Source organism: Zonotrichia albicollis, chromosome W, assembly GCF_047830755.1.
Source record: "Zonotrichia albicollis isolate bZonAlb1 chromosome W, bZonAlb1.hap1, whole genome shotgun sequence".
Taxonomy (NCBI): Eukaryota; Metazoa; Chordata; class Aves; order Passeriformes; family Passerellidae; genus Zonotrichia; species Zonotrichia albicollis.
Genome location: NC_133859.1, coordinates 26,216,199 through 26,236,160, shown reverse-complemented (window position 1 = coordinate 26,236,160; position 19,962 = coordinate 26,216,199).

Here is a 19,962-nt window from a genome sequence, read left to right as displayed (position 1 = left end):
GACTCTGTTGGGGAAATTAAAATCATGGCTTGGACTCCCTTTCCACCCTGTACTGTCCCTCAAGGTACACGTGTCACACAATTGATTCCTTTTTCACACAATTTGTCATCCCCTATAACAGAATGTAATACAAGGGTGGGAGGATTTGGTTGTTCAAGAACCCCACAAATATTATGGCTGCAGACAATTTCTGATGAACATCCCTCTTGCAAATGTACCCTGTCATTACAGGGGGAACAGATAACACTCACTGATATTTTAGATACCAGAGCTGATGTGACTTATCTTTCAAACCAAGTGGCCCCCCACTTGGCCACTCACAGAGGTACCCCAAGCTCTCACTGGGATTGGGAGGAGCAGTCACAGTTACCAAAGTCTCCATCTAATTCAGGTGACAGGACCTGAAGGTCACATAGCCTCTGTAAAGCCATTTGTTCTGCCCATGCCCATGGTATTATGGGGACAAGTGTCGCAGACATCTTTTGTGAAAAATCCTTTCTTTAGGATTTTTCCTTCGGAGAAGCTGAGGCCTCAGAAACAAAATGTAAACAATGGTTATCTGCTGCTGTGGAATGCACCAGGTGGACCTGTGATTGGCCCATCTTGGATGTTTATAATTAACGGCCAATCAAGGACCGAGCTATCTCGGACAGAGTCCAGGAGAGCTGTTTTGTTATCATTCTTTCTAGTCTATTCTTAGCTAGCCTTCTGAGAACTTTTCCTTCCTTTTCTTTTTAGTTTCGTTATAATGTAATATATATATCATAAAATAATAAATCAAGCCTTCTGATCATGGAGTCAACATTCTCATCTCTCTCTTCACCTGCAAACCCTTGTGACCACGGTCACAGACGAGATGTACTTTCTCAATGGGGTCTCAAGATTCAGTTTGATTTTTAATAGGGGCCATTGGGGTGCATGACACCCTGAAATTACCCTGGAAAACTGAAATATCTCGGCTGGTGCATTAGGAGCCAGAGTATTTCTCCTCAGCCTTTACAGCTTCAAGCAAACATTCGTACTTTGCACGATGCTCAAAAAATTTTGAGTTCAATCAATTGGGTTCCTTCTTTGTTAGGAATTTCAAATGCTGACCTGAGCCCTTTGTTTGATCTGCTAAAAGGGGAACCAGATCTCCTGTCTCCTTGGCAGCTCAGACTAGAAGCCTGCCAGGCACTGCAACTGGTAACTGATGATATTTCAAATCGCCAATCGGCCCAACGGGCCCCTGAGTTGCCCTTTTCCTTAATAATTCTGAATCCAGCTAGGCAACCCCATGCTTTTATTTTTCAGTGGGATCCTAAAGCGCCTGACCCCTTGCTGATCATAGAGTGGATTTTTTTGCCAGACCAGATGTCTAAAACTGTAAGCACATAACATGAGATGTTTCCTTTGCTCATTGTAAAGGCTAGACAAAGACTTACCACACTTGCAGGTGTGGATTTTTGTTTGATCTGTTTGCCTATTACTACTGTCTATTTACAGTAGCTGTTGCAGCAATCTCAAGTTTTTCAAAAGGCCCTCACTGACTTCTCTGGACAGCTTTCTACACATCCCCCGAAGCACAAGCTTGTGGCAACCAGCTTTAATCTCCTAATGCGACCCAAGAGAAGCAAGGTCCCATTACAAGCTTTAACTGTTTTTACAGAATGATCTGGCTCCACCCACAAGTTGGTACTGCTTTGGTGGAACACAGAGCTCAGTCAAGGGGAGTCAGATGTAACTACTGTTTCAGGTTCCCTCCCAGATTTCTGAATTGGCAGCTCTTGTCCAGGCCTCTCATCAATTTGTTATACCTTTTAACTTAATAACAGATTCTGCTTATGTTGTAGGGCTAGTGGAGAGAGTTGAAGCTGCTGTACTAAAGGATGTGCCCAACAAGGAATTGTTTTAGTGGTTACAACAACTTGTTTCCCTTTTAGATACTTGACAGCATCCCTACTTTGTTATGCATGTCAGGTCTCATACAACTTTACCCGGTTTTATTGCAGAGGGGAACTGGCAAGCAGATTTACTTGCCTTACCTATTTAACTGCTGGACCACTTTTCCCAGGCAAAACTCGGTCACTCATTTTTCCATCAGAATGCTGCCCATGCCTTTGACTTGACCACACACCAAACTGCTAGTATTGTGGCTGTGTGCCCAGACTGTCAAAGACACTCCTTCCCCACCATTGCAGGAGACTGTCAAAGACACTCCTTCCCCACCGTTGCAGGAAGTGTTAACCCTAGAGGACTCGAAAGCCTTCAAATTTGGCAAACAGATGTTACTCATTTTCCCGAGTTTGGCAGACTTAAGTACATTAATTCCTCTATTGACACCTTTTCACGTGCTTTGCTTGCATCCTGTCATATAGGAGAATCAGCAAAATTGCCATCACTTTACAAGTGCCTTTGCAGTCCTGGGAATCCCCTCACAAATCAAAACTGATAATGGCCCAGCATAATTTCCCAGAGGGTTGCAAATTTCCTTTCCCTCTGGGGGGTAACACAAAAAATGGGGATTCCTCATTCCTCAAGGGACAAGGCATAATCGAAAGGCCCCATGCATCACTGAAGCATCTTTTGTTAAAACAGAAAGAGGGAATGGGGAATGCTATCCCGGCAGAGTGATCACAGAAGATGTATGTTTTTTACTTTTTGAATTGTTCCCTCATGGATCCTAACACTCTATTCGTAAGACATTTTGGCAATAACTCTCCGAAGTTAAACAGAAAGCCCCAGTCCTTATTAAGGACCCAGAAACAGGTAAAATTATGGGACCTTAACCCCTTGTCACATGGAGAAGAGGTTTTGCTTGTGTGTCTACAGAAAATGGCCTGAGGTGGATCCTGGCCAAGAATGTGAGACCTTTCAGAGAATCCTTGCATACCTCTCCTGAGAATCCTGATCATCCTGGAACTTCCTCCCTGGTTTTGCCTGCTCCACCCTCAGTTTCGCCTTCTGTCCTGGGTTAGCTATATGATACTTATATCACCAGTCATCTGTTCTACTTATGCTAGATAATGTTTTGTACCTTTAAGACTTGTTCCCAGAGCAAAGGAGGAAGACAAGAAGCACGGAGTTTATCGGAAACTGCACTTACTCCCCCGCATCCTGCTCCTGGACGGTGTTGTCTGTGGACAGACAGCAAAACAGAGCTCTTCTTTACTTTGAGTTAGTTTTTAGCTAGCTGAGGCAGAGAAGGTCCCTGGACTGTGTTTTTTTCTTTTTCTTTGGACATGTTTAAACCTGTTCTGGACTGAATACCCAGAAGACCACCGGCAGCTCGCACCTGTGGCCCACCGGGCTGGGGCTGGGACTGGGCCGCGTCATTTCCAGTGTTGAAGGGACTGATAAGAGACTGACTGAGCCAAGCTACACCCCACAAAGGGGATTTTTCGGAGTTTGTCATCTCCTTTGGAGTGGCAATGGGTTTTATTGTTTAATATTGTTTGTATTTTGTGCTGGTGAATGCTTTGCCTGTTAAATAAACCATTTTTTCCACTTTTCTCCAAGGAACTCTTTCCCGAACCAGTTGGGGGAGGGGCCACTTGAATTTGTTTTTCTAGAGGAAACCCCTTTAGGGTTTTTTCTCCAAAAATTGTCCTAAACCAGGACACCCTCTTAGACGGCTGAGTCTGGATCCACTGAGAGACTGCAACCACCTGAACCAGCTTCTACCTGACCTGAGGAGACTCATCGACCTCTCACCACTTCACGAGCTGCATGGTTGACTCGTTCCAGAGATAGTAGGAGTTCTAATTGCCGAACAAGTCTCCCTCTGAGAAAAATGGCAGAGATGGAGTGAAAAGAGGCTTGAACTTACATGGGAAAATAACCCTGTTCCTTGTTTTATTTGCAGCGACTATTTCCACCAAGTGTGGACTTTGTGTTTGTGCCATAAGTGCCAGAAGAAGTGGTAGTGCAAATCAGAATACCAGTGTCGGGATTGCCCACAGTGTGATCCTTTGCGCTATTGGTGATTGTGTAATTTTAAAATTGGTTTGTGGGAAGGAGCATGGCTGGCTTCCATGTCAGTATTTTTGGAAGCCGGATCTGCCTTCTCACACTGGTTCTTCTGGCAGGTCTCCTTCTTGACGAAGGAGAGGTGGTCGCAATGCCATTCCTTCCAGAAGGTAATATGTGGCTTATGCTAGCTCAGGCTTCAAATGAATCTGTGTTGTGCCTATCTATGACCTCCCCCAGTAATCCTTTCCAGACTTGCCTAGTAGCCATGCCTTTAGAAAAATGAGAATGGGATGTTTTATACAACAAGATGTAAGTACACAGTTTGTGGTAATTGGGAATGGGGCTGCGGCCGAGCCTCATCTGTAATGGGCTACAACTCTGAAAAGCAGGTGAACAGTATTGAAAGCAATGAGACATGGAGTGCTGAGGTGTACTGACCAATCATGAAAGAGAACAGAAGGCACACAGGTGCAATGCATGAACAACGAGGGGTATAAAAGGTTGGGCTAAAGAACAAGAAGGGCAGATGCTTGCAGCCTTCTGAAGTGATATGATGTTACTCTGTATGGGCAGACACCTGAAGCCTTCTGATGTGGTGTGGTGTTACTCTGTATGGATTGAAGCTTTCTGAAATTTTATAATGATACTCAGCGTTTCATGGCTGTCTCAACTGTGACATATGCTGTGGATTATGCTGCGACAACAAGACAATGCACAGGGATTGTACCGCCCCAGGTCGAATTGAGCCAGTGTGGTGGTGCAATTACAAGTATCTCAAAACCAATAATAGGCCAGCTGGATGGTATTTTGCTAATGATAGAGGGCTAGGAGTAAATAAAGTTTCTGACGTTTTTACTATTTCCCTACCACCTCAAGGACTGGACATTCTTTAGATCCACGCAGGCTTTTGTGTTTCTTTCTACATTATACTAGTGGACCCTTTGCTGACAAAGGATTCGGCCTTGATGTTTCAGGCATGGGAATTTATGCCAATGCTTCTGCCTGGTGTAATCATACCCTGCCTCAGCCAATTTTACCTGGGATGGTTTCTATCAGATTAAGAGACAATATATTCTTGATATGTGGGAACAGAGCCTGGAAAGGAATACCAGGAAGGGCTGTGGGAGGCCCTTGCACTTTTGGGCAACTAACCATATTTCACTCCTTCTGGGAAAACTTACCATCTCTGCACAGACTGGTGCAAGCAAAGTGTAGCACACACACATACAGCCCAGATTGCGATGATAACGTCGAATCCTGGAACATTGGAGCCCAAGTATTTGCCTCAATTATTCCATCTATAGGCACGGCACATGCATTAAAAACTTCAAATAACCTTGGCTGCTGCCTGGCAAAACAAACTACTGCTACTAGCTCTGCTTTAACAGGCTTATTAACAGATGTTGATAGTGTGAGACATGATACACTGCAGAATAGAGCTGCAATAGATTTTTTGCTTTTGGTGTTCCAAATCTCCAATTATATCCAGGCAGGAAAGCTTGGCTCCTCCCCCTGGGCGGAGCATCTCACAATGGGATGATGTAATGTCGCAGACATTTTTTCATAGAAATCCTTTCTTTCACATTTGTCCATCTTCTGGGAAGCAGAGCCCCAGAAGAAGAATGTAAACAATTGTTATCAGCTGCTGTGAAATGTAGCAGGTGCCCCTGTAATTAGCTCATCTTCCATGTGTACCATTAAAGGCCAATCACAGGAGCAGCTCAGGGACAGATTCCCTAGACACAGAACTTTGTTATTCATTCCTTCTATTCTAAGCTTAGCAGCTCTCTGCAACTTCTCTTCTTATTCTTTTTAGCATAGTTATAATGTATTATATATCATATATGAATAAATCAAGCCTTCTGATCAAGAAACAAGATTCTCGTCCTTCTCTCACCCCAGTGACCATCTAAGGCCACTGCAATAATGTAATTTTATGGGACTCAATAGCCCATTAACAGAAGATATCTCCCTGGAGGGAGGATTGTTTGTGGAAGAAATAAAGAAAACTGCCCAATTAACAAAAGATAACTGCCCCACAGATAGGAATAGAATACACACACCCATTTCCAACCTAAAACAAATATACCCAAAAAATGTGATTAAAACCAAACTAGATTAGATGTTGGTGCCAAAAAATTTATATATTTTATTTAATAGTAAAGGAGGCAAAGAGAAAGCAAAGGAATAGAAAAAGAAGTGGGGGGGGGGTGTTGGGGGTCAGGGAGAGAGTGACAGGGATTAGGGTCGAAACATATTACACTTCCAGGTGTCCCAACAATGTCTTGTTGCTCCCCTCCATCTGGTCTTCTCAGTGGTGAGGGTCCCCTGCTGCTGCCGCCATGCTGAAAAGTATAGAATCCAATGGATTAATATACATTTGGGCCAGATGGGAATGCCCATCTGAATGGCCATCCTGAGGGGGCTAGGTTTGACACTGTCCCTTGCAACACTAGATTTGTTACATCATGTTGCAGTGCTCTGGTGCAAGGTCTGGGGACCCCTTTGGGGGGACCTTTGATGGGCCATGACTCTGCTGTCCTTCTCGTGGATGCAACTTTTCCCAGGATGAAGGGGCCCACAGCTGGGCTCCTCTGCACAGCGGAGGATGCAGGATGGGTGTTAATTGCCTCTGACTAGAGTCTTTTTCACCACACACCCAAAAACTGTCATCCTCCCCCCACTCTTTGGTGTGAGGGTCTGTTCGAGCCTGGCAGCTGATAGACCTGGGGCTGTTCTCTCCACCCCAAAGCTGCTAAGCTTGATCCCTCTGTGAATATATATCTTCTTTCCCTGAATCATGATTTTAAAGGTTCAAGATTTCAGCTGAGGGTTAGAACCAATTCATACTGAAGTTAGATACACCAATGATAGGTAATTATTATTAGATGCTTTAGCTAAAGCTAATTGTTATATTATTAGCTCATTTGTAGAAGGAAGTGGAGCAAGTGAACCTGTATAAGAACATATTGAAACCAGTTAAACAATGCCAGCACCTGGAGTCTATGTGAAATTATCATGAAGCAGGGGGCCTTGGATCATGCCAGAGGGTCACAGAGACCTGACAAAGACCGTCCTGACTTCATCCCTGGGACCACTGACCCAGTTTGAGACCACCAACCCAATTCAAGAGAAGAACTGAACACGCATGAAGGACTAAGAACCTCATTTTAACACAAAGCGGGGATGGGAGTTGCTGGGGTTGCCCATATGTATTATTTTAGGAAATAAATAGAAGGCAAAAATCCTTGTGCAGTGCGGTTACACATTTCGGGAACTGTCACTGACATTTTTTCATAAAAATCCTTTTTTAAGGATTTTTCCTCTTCTGGGAAGCTGAAGCCCCAGAAGAAGAATGTAAGCAATTGTTATCTGCTGCTGTGGAATGTAACAGGTGCAACTGGGATTGGCCCATGTTCCATGTTTACAATTAAGGGACAATCAGGGACCAAGTTCTCTGGGAGAGATTGACAGAGAGCTCTCTTGTTTATTAGATTCCTATTCTATTCTTAGCACAGCAGCTTCTGAACTTTTCTCTCTATTCCTATTAGTATAGTAATAATGTAAAATATATCATAAAATAATAAATCCAGCCTTCTGATCATGAGACCAAGATTCTCATCTATCTCTCTCACCCTGAGGAACCCTTGCAAAGCCATGCAACAGGGAACGATCCCCCCAGTGCCGCCCGCCGGCGTCATAAATACACCACTTTCTAACTTTGACTAGTTAGAGAGTCTTTGTCCGTGATTTTAAGTTTTAACAATTCATCTTCAGTCCTGAATTTATCTCCATCATCAAGTAGAGTAGGGCCTCAGACAGAAGGCCTATTCAGGGTGTGATGGTCTTCTCTGCAGCTTTTTAATACAGCTTTTCCATAATAGGCAAAGGTCCTTCATGAAGATAGTTAAGCCATAGATTAGAACATTCAGTCTCCAACACAATGGTGCTCTGCGATTGCTCTGGTGTAAAGCCCTGGTTCAGCTGTAAAAGCTGCAGCCATGAGTCTTGATCCAGTGGACAGCATGAGAAGTGATGTTTCTCCTGGTGCTTGTTGCTGCTGTAACACCAGAGGCTTTTTCTGGGGAGGGGAATTGTAAGATCCATGTCTCTCGGGCTGTTGTTTGAGTCCACTATGGCTAGCTATGGACCCTGGCACACACAGACTTACATGGACAAAAGCAAAAGATGAGAAACACTTTTCTTCACATGGGAACGAGTGTCCTGTTTATTGGCTTGGGAAGGGACACCTCAGACTCTGGAGACCTCCCAGGTAGAAAAGAGGGCGTTCCCTTTTTGCAGGGGACGTTTATACCCGAGGGAATGGGGGCGGGGGAAGAGGACCGCAGCCAATGGGATACCATTGAGGAGGAGTAACCAGGGGCCGGACCACCAGGGGGTATAGCAGAGGGGTGGATGAGGGAGAGACCATGTGATGGGAGAAGGGAAACAACAATCAACGCGACATAATATACTCAGTGCAAATTTCAAATCACCTAGTGCAAAACAACTAAATAAACTATTTAGTGCAATACAACACCACCCCCTTTTCTGTTAAAAAAAAATAAACACATTCAAGATCATGGGTCTGCCGGGATGCAGATAACTTTTAGGAAGATTCTTCCCCCTCTTTCCGGCGGCGTCTTCTCTTTGAGGCGACAGTTACTTGCTTCTCATCCCCGTCTGCTTGAGCTGGATTTTTGGTGATGAAATCTTTTACCCACTTTTGGGGTATCCATCGAGGGCCTGAGGGGGTGGATACACAGGCGTAACCACGCCCCTAGGTGACGAGCTCATAAGGACCCTTGGTTTCCCAAGTTTCTGGGTCTTTAATGAGAACTGGTGGACGCTGTGAAAACTTAAACTGGTTGTTATTATTGAAATGACGTATTACCGGAGGATTCATGTTTTCAAATGAACAATTCAAAAAGCTGGTGGTAAACAGGGCTTTGAAGAACTTTTGTTGTGGTGTCATCCACGCTGCAGAACTGCCCTGCCTAGCCAGGACTTCTTTGAGTGTATGGTGGGCACGCTCAATCACAGCTTGACCTGTGGGGGAGTGGGGAATGCCTGTCTTATGCTCCACTCCCCAATGCTGGAAAAACTCTTGAAACTCCTTGGAGGCATACGCTGGGCTACTGTCAGTCCTTATCTCCCTAGGGATCCCCAATACTGAAAAGGCTTGCACCAAGTATTGTTTGGCATGCGCAGCACTTTCCCCTGTGTGGGAAGAGGCATAAACCGCACCTGAGTATGTATCTATGCTGACATGTACGTATCTCATGCGACCAAAACTGGGAATGTGTGTGATGTCTGTCTGCCACACTGCACAGCTCCCAAGGCCTCGGGGGTTAACCCCAACACCCAGGGATGGCACTGCGTGAAGCTGGCAATTGGGACAGGTGGCCACAATGGCTCGAGCCTTTGTGTTAGCTGGAACTGATGGATTAGACCTGGAACATTTTGATGGTATTGCTGGTGACTTAGCTTGGCCTGTTGAAAGATGTCTGGAAGGCGTGCCATTTCTGCTGGAGCGGCAAGGGAATCTGCTTTGCGATTACCTTCTGTGATCTCGCCAGGCAAATCGGTGTGTGACCTCACGAGCATGGCATAGAAAGGGTGCTCCCGCTGAAAAACTAAATAAATTAGTTTTGAGAGCAACCTGAAGAGATGCTCATCCTCGATGTCTTTGAGGACTGCATGCTCCGCCCTGGACACTGCTCCTGCCACGTAGGCTGAATTGGTAACCAATTGGCTTTGCGAACTTCTCAAAGGCTCTCACGACTGCGGCCAGTTCAGCGGTCTGGGGCGACCCCTCCACAAACTCAACATCAGCTTCCCAATGCTGGGTCTGGGGATTTCTCCAAGTCATCACCAACTTGTGGGATGCCCCAGACGCATCAGTGAACACTGTAAGCGCCTTGAGTGGCCTACGATTCCTTTTCTCAGGAGCAATGAGGTGGAATTCTGTTGGGATTTTAGCTGACTAGAGATTGGAAAAGTACAAGGCCGTGGCTAATTCCAAGTCCTGCACCTGCAAGATAGCGTGTCCGTGGGCCCAGCTGTAGTATGATACCAAATAGTGAAAGAGACATGAGAAAAGAGGGATGTAACCCCTAAGGAATGGGGAAGAGCTGATGTTGTGGTGTGGCCAATAGACGGTGTAAATTACAGAATATTCATGAGCTTATTACATGCTGTATAAGTGCCTGATGCTCTCTTCAATAAACGGAACTTGCTGATGGCTCAAATTGAGCCCCGAGTTTTCCCTGCACCCGACAAACGGCTCATCCCTGACAAACGGCTCATTCTGCAACAGAATTCCTCGTTGAACAGCTTGTGTGATGGGGCCTGGACTGATACCTGTCCACTGGAGCTGTCAAGGGATAGCTGGAGACTGGCATTGCTCTGGAGCATGTCCGCACACCCTTTTTTGGTCAACCTCTCAGGAGAGTTCTTTCCCTCCTTAGAAAGGTGGACTGGAAGGTGAATACACTGAAAGTCACAACCGGCCAGCTCAAGCAATCTAGACGTGGCCTTCAAGATCAGCTGAGCTATCAGTTCCAGTGGCTGTGTGATGGTTTTGGATCGCTGATGGGAGAGGAAAACCCACTCTATGATTAGAAGTGGATCCTTCAGCCCTTTAAAGCACTGGAATATCAACCCATGTATGTGTGGTAACTTGCCCAAAACAATGAATTTGAAAGGCAGCTTGGGTTTATAATGATGAGCCTGCCTCTCGGCCAAAGCCTTCTGCACTTTTTGGAGGGCGGTTTTTGCCTCTGGGGTCAGTTCACTGAGAGAGGCTAGCTCTCTCTCTCCCTTCGGTAGATTAAGAAAGGGAGCTAGGTCCCTGTTAGTGAGACCTAGCCAAGGCCGGACCCAGTTCAAAGATCCACACAAGGAATGGAGATCTGCTAGGGTTTTGGGATCACTCTTAATTTCCAGTTTCTGCAGAACAATGGTCAACGCAGTGATTTCCAAGCCCAGGTACTTCCAAGGTGGCATCCTCTGAACCTTGTCTTCCTGCAGTTGGAATCCAGCAGAGGTTAAAACTTTAACCACTAGGTCAAGTGTGTCTTGGAGTATTATGTCATCGGGGACACACACATCATCCATGTAGTGTAGGATGATTGCCTCTTTTTTCTGGGCGTGCACTGGGGACAGCAATGAAGCCACATACCACTGGCAGATGGATGGACTGCATTTCATCCCTTGAGGCAATACTTTTCAGTGGTAGCGCTTTATTGGGGCTTTTCGATTGGTGGTCGGAACCGAGAACGCAAACCGTGGTGCATCTTCCTGGTGTAGGGGAATATGGAAGAAACAGTCCTTGATGTCTAGGACAGCCAATTGCCAATTCTGGGGGAGCATCGTTGGGAAGGGCATCCCTGGTTGGAGAGACCCCATGTCCTCAATTACCTTGTTAATTTCTCTTAAATCATGGAGGAGCCGCCACTTACCCTTCCCTGGCTTTTTTTATTACGAAAACGAGGGAATTCCAGCAGCTAGTTGTCTCTTCAATGTGTCCTTTAGCCAATTGTTCTTCCACAAGCTCCTCGAGCGCCTCTATCTTTTCCTTACTGAGTGGCCACTGTTTTACCCAGACTGGATCATTATCTAGCCATGTTAACTTGTGGGCGGGGCGCTCCACAGTGGCCACTTCCAAAATCCTGGGGTGTCTTAGGGATGAACAATTTGACCCCCCACTGCAACATGGTGTCTCCACCCCACATAGGAGCTTTGTAATCAGTGACAAATGGGCAGACACTGGCCAGCTTTCCATCTGGTCCCTCAATTTGCACCATGCTTTTTGATATCTATGCCAATGTGACTCCTCCTACACCTTGGATTTTACCAGCCACGGGCTACAAATCCCAATGTGACGGCCACAACCTTTCAGGTATGATTGTCACATCTGCCCCTGTGTCAAGCAACCCTTCCACGTGAAGATGTTCTGCTCCACGCATTCGGTTGCATCCCATGGGTTTGTCCTTGCCAACCACTTCTGCCCAGTATGCACCTGGTGCCTTGTAATCTACTGAAATTTCTGCAGGAACGGGGATGGCCTGAGCAATGATTTGCCCCTTGGCCAAATAGAAGGGTGGCTGTGGACAGCGCGCCAGGAGAATGAGGTTAGGTATGTCCCCTTTGATGGTCATGGGAGCCACCTCAATCTCAATGGGTGTGTGTGCAGTGTCCCCAATAACAAAGTACTCACTGTCCAATCTTGTGCGATCTTTTGTCAAGTTCTGCGAGTCCTCTGGTAGGTCCACTCCAATGACTGTCCACTGGTAGACCTGAAAACAAAAGCTTTGGTGGTCACAAGCTTGAAGCGTTTGTGAGGCTGCCAGATTTTACCCTGTATACAGTTATTTTGCTTTCCTGCACCCCGCTTCCCTTCTTCCCCCTTTTCTGTTTTGAGGGAGGTTTTCCCCTGAGGAAAGCCCGCTGCATTTATGTCATGGTGTGGGGTGGGCGTGCGCTCGTGTTCTAGTTTTTTGGTGTGAAGGGTATCTTTTGTTGTTGGCTTTGGGGGCAGTCATGGGCAAAGTGTCCTGGTTTTTTGCATCTGAAGCAAATGACATGTTGAAGGTGCTCTGATGACATCTGTTGCCTCCTCGCTCCTGGAGATACAGCTGCCACAGTCTCTGGGTTTGTCGGCCTTTACCACGCCTCCCATGCAGCAAACAGTTCCGCCTTCCTAGCACACGCTTAGATCATCTCTGCCAGTGTAGATGGGGGTTGAGAGGCAGTCCCAGGAGCACCCAGCTGCAGACTTCATTGGCATTCCTCTGTGTCATCTCTTTCACTATCTCCACTTGTGTCTTGCTGTCCCATACTTGTCTCTCATCCTGTGCATGGAGCCGGTTGACAAAGCGCAAGATACTTTCTGAAGGAGACTGTTTAATGTCAAGGAAACTACCACTAGGTTCCACAGTTGGTAGCTGGTTTAAGGCCTTATCCGCAGCCTTTGAAATCTTATCTAGAATGTATTTTGATAACACCCGAGCTTGGTCCTCTGGCTTAGCTCACTCCCCCTTGCCGCACAGATGTTCTTAAGTGATGTTATTATTTTCTAAATCTTTGGCACCCTGAGGGATTTGCTTAAGTTCCTCCAAGAGATCCCTGAGAGATCTCTTCCAGGAGCTTTCCCATAGATCAAACTCTGACTGGGTAACCAGGCACCAGAAAAGATCTAGGAGGTCAGTAGGAACCAATTCAAGGGATGTTAACGTAGCTCTCATCATGCTTCTAAAAATTTCGCTTTCTCGCAAATTCTAACTGACTTTTACATGACTCGCGCTTTGTCTGATAGGGGAAGGGCTGGTAGGTTCTAGGGCCTCTTCTACTACCTGTGTATTGAACAGGGGCTCCCAAGGGAATTACTTCTTCCTCCCGGTTTTGAACCCCAGGGTTTTCCCTTTCAGCCCCACCCCCGTGGGACCCAGCAGGGGGACCACCCCCTCCCCCAGTCCCACCCTCAAATGAACTAGACAAGGGAATAACCCCCACCCCAGCCCCACTCCCTTGGGAAGCGGGCGGGGAAACACCGCTCACCCCACCCGCTTGAGGACTCGGAGGGGGCACACCCCCTGCCTCTGACACCCCCCCCCCGACGCCTTGGTATCTGGGAGGGGGGACATCCTCTCCCCCTGCCCCATCCTCGGTGGAATCAGGCAGGGGCTCACCCCCCCCAGCCCTTGGCTCCACCCTCTTGGGACCCGGGCAAGGGGGCGTGGGAAACAGGAACAGGCAGGGGGGCAGGGCAACAGTGGGAACCAGGGACTGGGTTGCAGGATGATATCATGGAGGGTGGGGACATGAAGGGAGGGGGAGGAGGGTCCAAGGGAAGGAAGGGGTTGTGAGACCGGAAATGGCTGGGGGAGGACACAGGGGGGTGAAAGGGATTGTGGGGAGAAGAGAAGTTATTTGAGGGCTCAAACACATGGATGCCGCAATTTTGGGCTCCGACCATACGGTCAGCAGTATCTTGAATGCCAACCATGTGGTCGTAGCCATTTTGGGGATAGGGGAGGTCAGAATGCGAAATCGGGGTAACAGGAACTAGGTTAGAGGGGTGCAGGGAAGGTGCTCTTTCAGCCTGCACACAACTGCCAGAGCCAGGGTACTGAGAGGGAGGTGGGAGGCCAGGGAAACAGCGGCAGTGCCAGGTACCCTGTGATTGCCGGGGAGCCTCGCTCGTCTCTCAGTTCAGGGGCAGAGGGTTTGAGAGGAGGGGTAGGAGAAGCCACGGGAGGGGAGATTTGCTCTGGATGTCCTTTCAAATCCCTCTTTAGCAGTTCTTTCCAAATCACAAGGAACACAGGAAAAAATTGAGACACTGTCCCATCTCCCTGTTCCACTTTCGCTGTTTAAAAGGCTCCAATTTTGTCCCAGGCAGAGACAGAATTAACATTCTGCTGGGTCAACTGAGGGAAATTAAAAGATATTCAGCAAACAAACCGTTTCAAAACTGCTTTGGAAACCATAACGTTTCCACCACTTAGTGTATCTAAAACTAGGATATAAATGTTTCTCCGTGTTGCAGAAAAATTTGCACCCATTTTGATGTTATTTGCTCTCTGCAGCACTCAATCTACCTTCATTGCAGCCAACACAAACAAAAACTGAAAGCACTGAGTCCACAGCCAATCCGAGAAACAATCTGGGCAGCCTCTCTCCACCTCCTCTCCGGGAGAGAGACAAAACCACTTGCATGCAAACTGTGCAGCTATCAAAATGGTGAGCGGCAGCTGCTGGCTCCCCCGCCCCACGTGGCTGCCACGCGGGTGCTCAAAGCCGCCTGGGCCGGTCCGCTGCTGCTTGCCGGCGTCCGCCGCTGTACGGGCGTGACCGCTCACGGCAAAAAACATGAGCCGCAGCCACTCTGCCACTGCCTGTGCCTCTGCCGCGCCGAAACCTGCCCGCGCCATTGACTCACGCCGCGCGGGATGGTGCAGCTGTTTCTCGGAGCCGCGCGCCGTGGGAACCCGACCGATGGACCCACGCAGCCTCTGGAACCGTGCACAGGTGCTGCTGCAGTGCCGGAGCCGCTCTACCCGCGTTCGACTGCGTGGACCCGCAAAAGAGACCCGCGGGACACACAACCCCTCACTCTCGGGACCGGACATTTCCCTGCACCGGGACCTCACCCCCACCCTCTGGGGCCCCCCCCGGGTTCCCACTACCACTCGCGGGGAATATTCACCCCTCTTGGGTACTTTAGTTGGCTGGGACAGCTGTAAAGAAGTCCTCATGTGAAATTGGTCTGCCGGGGGGCACGGCGGGATCCCGATTCCACCCTCTAGTGTTCTTGCCGACAAAAACGCGACAAAGAAGTCAGAGGAAGGTGAAAGTCCCAAAAGCTAATGTAATCCACTCATGTGAATTACCAGCTTCTTCGTGACTGTCGTGGGAGACAATCACGTGAGGCGCCACCTGTAAGAATCCATGTATCTTGGGCTGTTTTTTGAGTCCACTCTGGCTAGCTATGGACCCTGGCCCAAACGGTCTTACATGGACGAAAGCAAAAGACGAGAAACGCTCTTCTTCATGTGGGAACGAGTGTCCTGTTTATTGACTTGGGAAGGGACACCTCAGACTCTGGAGTTCCCTTTCTGCAGGGGACCTTTATACCCGAGGGAATGGGGGCGGGGGAAGAGGACCGCGGCCAATGCGATACCATTGCGGAGGGGCGAGGGGAGGCGTAACCAGGGGCCAGACCACCAGGGGATATAGCAGAAGGGTGGATGAGGGAGACACCATGTGATGGGAGAAGGGAAATAACAATCTATGTGACATAATATACTCAGTGCAAATTTCAAATCACCAAGTGCAAAACAACATCTAAATAAACTATTTAGTGCAATACAACAGGGAATGCAGAATATATTACCATATACTTCAGAAACAGCAAGTTAGATCCTCCTCCTTTTCTTTTGCAGAGTGTTTGGTGAGGGCAAGAAGGGGAGGGCTGGGCCTGCCCCAGACTTGGATCACAGGGGTGAGTGTTTAGTTTGCTGAGCAGGGATGAACCTGTGCCACCCCACTACTTGGGAAGTTCGAGGCTACACCCCTGCCACCTCGTGCCTCCCCCAAACATTGCTCTTAACTTATCTTCCTCAGCATTTTTCCCTTGCCGAAAGCCTGAAGATGATTCCAGCCACATGTACCCTAAAGCTGAGTTATTTAAAAACACAAGGATTTTCTTGCTGCATTACCACATCACATGGCTTGCCATGGCATCCACCCCCCCAGCTGCTGCCAGAGGCTGGGGTACAGCAGGGTGGCACCACTGACACTTGCTCTTCACTTTGTATCAGGGACGGGAGATGGGGACCAGCCCCTGAGACCTTAGCTTCCAAGAAAGCTGGGTGCTGTGCTGCAGTGGCAACCTTGTGCCATGCCAGCGTAGCCTTGTGGGGGCTGTTGGTGGCAGGGGATGGGATGTGGGTTGTGATGTCATGGGTTGATGCTGGCTGGATGCCAGGCATCCACTAAAGCCACTCTCTCACTTCCCTCAACAAACTGAACAGGAAGAGAATATATAAGTAAGGGTTCATGAGTTAAGGACCGGGAGAGATCACTCATCAAATACTGTTGTCAGGAAAATTAATCCACAAACACCAGAGGTTTGTGTCCAAAATGGAGACAGAGTCACTTTATTCGTATAAAGGCAGAGGCCATGGGGCATTTCCCCTGGGATCTCTCAAATTTTTGGAGGAAGCAGCCGCCTTTTTATTCTAATTTCCTAGCCGCATGTCCCTCTCTCTTTCCCCATTGCCTGAGGTACTTGAGAGGTACAGACTTCCCAAATTGCCTAATACCTAAGACCCCCTTCCAATGTATACTTTCCCCCCCTTTGTCTTTTCTGTGAAAAATGCATGTATTTTATGAGTGGCTTTTCGCAAATATTAAAATGAATATTATATGTGTTGTGTTAGAAAATAATGCTGTATTGGAATAGGTATCCCAATATAACCAGTTAGATGGTGCCCAGGCCAGTTCTGACCTTCGCTGCTGGGCCACAGGCAGCACTGCGGTGTTTTACCCCAGAGATACCTTGGCTGGCGGCAGAGTGCAGCGGGGCACAAGACAGGACTCCGTTCTCCTCAGGAGAGAGCTTCTGGCGATGGTAGAGAGAAAGGGAATGGATTCTGCTAGAAGGTAGCCAGATGTTTATTCCAAGAGTACAGAGGTCTGCACTGGGCCACTGCTGCTAACAGAATGCCGGCCGCATGGTCTCATTAACTTTATAAGCTCGGGGACAGGGGAAGGGGAGGGGACAGGTGAGTTACCAACCAGGTGAAGGGGGCAGGGTCTCAAGGGAGGATGACACTTTAGATAGGCCAATGACCCCCAGGCCTGAGGAGCATCCTTTGAAATTGACGAATCACACGACGCCTTGCTGGTATGTTAGCCTGATTGACAGGGCACACTCAGCAAGGGGTGAGGGGGAAGGGAGAAGGGATAGGTACACATGGGAAGGGCCCCGGAAGTTTAAAACCGGACATTGCAACACACCGCATCATCTCCCCCTAGTTTTGTTTAAAAAGAAGAGGACTGTGTTTATGGTGCAGAATGATTGCCAAACCATGGTTGGTAAATCGGTTCTTCTTCTACAGGAGGGTCAGTGTTTTCCACTGAGGCTTCCAGGTCATCCACTGGAGCACTGAGGGCTTCCAAATGGTAGACCTCAGGAGGGGGAGATGAGCTTGAGATTAACTTGAGAACCATGCGTCTGATTACTCCAAAAACAATGCTAAAAACTACAATAACTACAACTAAAATAAACAGCACTAAAATTACAGTTTTCAGAATAGATCCCAACCAGCCTGAGAGTCCCCAGCCATTGAAAAGTCCACTCAGCCAGTCGTCAGTTTCTCTCTTGATGTCGTTCACCATAGTTTTCATCTTGTCAATTGTGGCATGGACATTCTCTGCCTTCGATGACAAGTCGAGACAGCAGAGTCCTTCAAATTCTTCACAGCGATGGTTGTGCAGAAGGAGCAGATAGTCTATGGCTGCCCTATTTTGAATGGTGGCTTGCCTGGTAATTTCCTCATCTGATAAGAGGTCACTCAGGGCAGTAGAAGTGAGGTTTGCCTGTTTTGCAACACAACATTCCAATCGGCCTAATTCTCCCATAGTTTTTGCTGCCGAGATCCACGGCAGAAGGACTGTAATTGCAGTGGCCTTTAGTCTGGACCAGTGAACAATTTCTGAATTACAGTCAGGGTCTAATTGCCTTAGGTCTCTTTTTTTGATAGCCAATGTATGTGTGTTGTTTTTAGTTTGCCAGTGTATTAGATTTGTTCGATTTGGTGTTAACAGGCTCAGCTTGCCAAATGTACACGGACCTCCGAGCAGACGAGGAGGGAGACCTGCCCATGCTCTGTCTCCACATATTAAAAACACACCTTTTGGGAGTTCACGAGGCTTGTAATCACCACCAGATGAGTGCATAACTAGGACTGAATTTTCACACCAGTTCTTGTCTGTGTAGAGTAGGTTGCTAGGGTTAGGATAGGTGTTTGGTTTAGCTTCATGATATGGTAAGCGGGAATTGAATTTAAAGTGAATGCAAAAGGTTGCATTCATGGAGCCTAAGAGATGGAACTCTTGTGGCTCCCTTTTTGACACTGGTAACTTTCTCGCCCACTCCTGCCAAAACAGCAAAGGATTGTCAGCAGGGTAACGGCCAGGGGAAGGTGCGAGTAAGTTAACTTCATTTAAAGCACTCCACATTTCATTCGGGAATTCTGAGGATTTAAAAGGAACTCCCACCAGGCAAGTTGACAGGGGGTCCGAGGCTGTCGCGGTGGAGAGGCAAATGTGATCTTGTCCAAGGGCTCTGGCCAGAGTGGTCCATACATTTGCTTTGGGCTGAGGGACTAACCAGGAGATCGCTGGAGAAATGATCGCAAGTAGGACGAGAAGCAGGCTCGGTCTCATGGCGTCTCGAGACTGCACACGAACACCAGGATCTAAATCGGTAAAAGGAAACTTAAGACAAACATATATTACAAACTATTCCAGATAGGAGGCTTAAATGGAATTTCTTCTAGAGAACGCGTGCGACGTTTCCTTCTCCAGGCAGCGTGAGCAACCTGGGGCGCTTCTGCAGATTTCTCTGAGACTTTGGGAACATAGGGCTTTACCCATTTGGAAGGAACCCACCTTAAACCAGAGGGGGTGGACACACAGGCGTATCCACGTCCCCAAGTAACCAATTTGTAAGGTCCCACCATTTTCCAAGTCTCAGGGTCCTTTACTAAAACTGGAGGTTTCTCTTTCATCAACCTCTGACTGCTCCCCCCAAAGTGGCGTAGGATGGGTGGGTTCAGGCTGTCAAAAGAACAATTCAGAAAATTGATTGTGAATAGTGCCCTGGATAACCAGATGTGGGGAGGTTCTACCTTCAGAACCTGTTGTTGCTGGTCCAGGACCCTTTTAATATCACGGTGAGTTCTTTCTACAATGGCTTGACCTGTAGGGGAGTAGGGGATGCCAGTTTTGTGCTCTACTCCCCATTGCTGCAGGAAGCTCCCGAATTCCTTGGATTTATAAGCAGGCCCATTATCAGTTTTCAGCTCCTTGGGGATGCCCATGAAAGAAAAAGCCTGTAAGAGGTGCTTAATAGCATCAATAGATGATTCTCCTGTGTGGGCAGAAGCATAGACCGCTCCAGAAAAGGTATCTACACTAACATGAACATATTTCTGCCGTCCAAAAGCTTGTATGTGTGTCACATCTGTTTGCCACAGTTCACAACTGTTCAGTCCCCTTGGGTTTGCTCCCGTACTCACTGTAGGGAGTGCATGTTGTTGGCAATTTGGGCACGTGGCCACAATCGCTTTGGCCTGTTCTCGAGTGATGTTAAACTGGCGAACCAGGCCAGGTGCATTTTGGTGGAAAAGCTGGTGGCTGATTTTTGCCTGTTCAAAAACATTTGGGAGAGTGGCCATCACTGCAGGCGCAGCAAGAGCATCTGCCCTTCTGTTGCCT